A 3,194-nucleotide genomic window follows, 5' to 3' on the forward strand; every position below is an offset into this window, starting at 1 on the left:
TATAAAGAAAATGTATGCATGGGGGAGGGGAAGGTTGTCTATACCACCATTTTTCCATAATTGTTAAATTGTTAAAAAAAAAGAGATGCATATTTTGGATTTCAGTAGTTCCTTGTATTTTTCCTACTGTAGTTTCTCCCTATTCTTCTCCTTACCATTCTTTCCTATGCTGAGTGAGGGGAAGACAGTAAAATACTCTCAGTATTAAAGGAGGTAATTCATGACAGGACCCAGCATGTGTGTGTTATGGTGACGCACACATGTTGGGACCCCTTTCAGTCCACATACATATTACGTTATGCCTACCCTTGGCTATACTCCGTTCTCATGCACAAGCCAGCCATCTTTGATGAGATCTAGACCCCTCCCTTTCTTGCCTGCTAGTAGCTGGTGTAGATCACTGGAAAGGATCTTCAGAGCACTGGGTTTTATTTTTTTTTTAAATTACACACATTATTATGCTACCATTAAAATATTTAGATCATCAAACCTTTAAGAAATGTAAAAAAAAGGTGACATGGTAATAATCACAAATCTGTAACTGTTTACAGTCAGCATCCCTATGAGGTGGCTATTATTATCTGTAGTTGAAAAAGATTAAGGTTCAAAGAAGCCAAGTTATTACCTACAATCACACAACTAGTTTGTGGTAAAGATCCTAGTTACTTAAACTAGTTAGTGGTAAACATTCAATTCAATGTGACAGGCACATTCCCTTGACATCATCCATCACACAGGTCCTGCCATCCAGCTTGCTTCCTCAGTTCAGATACCCAGTCAGTGCTGTCATCATCTTCCTCAAAATCTGTGTCCTCCTCATCCAGCCTAGGTTCAAGTCTCTCTGGATCCAAAATGATAGAATCATGATCTCCATCAACATTGTCTGACTTTTCTTCCTCAGGCAGAGGACCTTTAAAGAACTCTTCCGAACCTGGTCTATATATCGTGTATGTTTGGAAAGCCAGGCTGAGATCAGCACCCTTGAGAATGTTCAACACAGTGTCAAGGAGTCTCTTGGAGCCACTGCTTATGGCTATTATTTTTCACTGTACATTATTACAGAACCACCTCTGCTTTCCTCTGCTGGTAAACTGGAGGTAAGGATAGATGCATTTTCTAAAGTTGCAAGAGCTGTATTTGGCACATTCCTCTCCCACTGTCTCCTGTGAGGACTTGGTGAGTTAGTTTTCTTCAAGTGGTCTGGCTGATTGCCTGATTCTTCTTTCCCTCTGGTTATTCTCCTCAAAGCACTTTCAATTGAATTTGTACGAGTATTTTCTAAATCAGTATGGCTACTCTTTCTACTTTGTTCTTCCTCTTGCATCATGCTTGCTTCATTTCCCAAAGCCATTCTGAGTCTACTTGAGTCCTTTTTCCTTGGTGTATGACGCTCACATACTTCATCTCGTATCTGTTCTCCATATTCTGTAATGATCTCAGCAGGTAAGCAAGTCTGGACCAATGGAGCTAAGCTTCGCCTGGAGAGCAGTGTGGTAGCCGAAGGGCGCTGGGAGGGGTTTCGCTTAAACATCTGCTTGATGAGATACTGGAGCTCATAGGAATAGTGAGACGGCAGTGGACGGATGGACCCTTGGCATATTTTGAGGATAAGAGTCTTCCAACTATTTGCTTGAAATGGATGTTTAAGGGTACATAGCTCGTACAGAATGCATCCCAAGGACCAGATGTCACTTTTATTATTATAAGGCAAGTTTTCCCAAATTTCTGGAGGTACATAATAAGGTGTTCCCACATACGTACAAGCAAATGCCATGGGATTGGAGAGCAGACGGGCAGATCCAAACTCTCCTAATTTCACTTTTCCATTTTGGGTGAGGAAGACATTTTTGGACTTGATATCTCTGTGCAGCACACGTTTTCTTATGAATGTGATTTACTCCAAGACACATTTGTGTAAACCAGTTAAATATCATATCTTCAGGAAATAATTTTCATTTTTGCTGTTTAATCTTCTGCATTAGATCCCCTCCCTCACAATATTCCATCACAATATACAGATGTCCTTCAGCTTCAAATGATTCTCGAAAGGCCACAATATTGGGGTGTTTCATTTTGGCTAACAGAATAGCCTCTTTCCTAGAATTCTGTGTACCAGAGAAAGACTTAGGAAGCCTGATTTCTTTCATGGCAAACATCTGACTGCTGCTTTCCTGTCGAACCAAAAGATTCCTGCCAAAGGAGCCCTCGCCCATCACCCTCAGGACTTTGCAGTCATCCATGCTGGGCATCTTCTGGGCATCAGGCTCCATTCCCAACGTCCCCATCAGCTCTCCTTACACACACGTAATGCGTCCTTGAGAGCAGACACTCAGTTTCCCTGAGCTTGAACATCAGCTCCACACAGTGGGTCCACTTCTCGTGGACCTACGTAAGTTCACCAGTGGGAGCAGGGAGCGGGCGGGCCCAGCTGAAAACTGGAGTCGGCACCGGCCCGAACATCCTAAACGCCCATCCTAACCAGTGCGCGCCCCCTCGAGTCCAGGTTCCCTTTCCCCGTTGTGCCCCCGAGGCGGGTAGTGGGATGCTGGGCTCTCCTCACTCACCTCCTGGAGAAGACTGCCATTTTTAAGGAACGGGCTTGCCCCAGCACTGAATCTGTTGTTGGCTCCATCCAGAATATCTCAGACTATATAGCACTAAAAAATATAAACTTACTTTTATACATTCCCCAGTCTAAGGTATTTTGTTACAACAGCTTGAATAAAATGAAACAAGTAGTCTTCCAATAATACAATTGAATATCTGAGCCATAATATTTTGCGGGCCCCATTTTTGATAATTAAAATGCATATTTGATTGAAATAAAGATCACTGTATACATAATCGGCAATTGGAAATGTTTTTCAAGTTAATGGGCGACTATACAAGCACGAAGTGCAAGGTTTCATGTATTGGCTGGTCATTTTGTTGGAAACGGTGTCAATAGTTCCCAGGTTTTACATTTTGCAGAAGTGAATCTTTCTGGGTTAGATTTAATTCTTTGTAACATGGCAGTAACTTTTCTATACTGCAAAAGAAACACATGAGTACCATTTCTAAGGTTGTGCTCCATATTTGCAGTTGTTATTCCTTTAGAGTTTAATTCCTCACCTTCATGTTGTTTTCATGGTTTCATGGGTTTATTTATATCATTTTTTTGATTCTATTTTTGTTTTTAATCTAGCCACTCTCTT

The 3,194-nt window shown here is 41.6% G+C and overlaps 1 pseudogene; it reads right to left on the bottom strand.

The window, feature by feature from the left end:
• Positions 1 to 655: 655 nt before the first annotated feature.
• On the bottom strand, positions 656 to 2,285 carry LOC150056768 (serine/threonine-protein kinase Nek3 pseudogene; annotated as a pseudogene).
• Between the last annotated feature and the right edge of the window lie 909 nt (positions 2,286 to 3,194).

This window comes from Megascapheus bottae, chromosome 11, assembly GCF_031878675.1.
Source record: "Megascapheus bottae isolate mThoBot1 chromosome 11, mThoBot2.hap1, whole genome shotgun sequence".
NCBI lineage: Eukaryota > Metazoa > Chordata > Mammalia > Rodentia > Geomyidae > Megascapheus > Megascapheus bottae.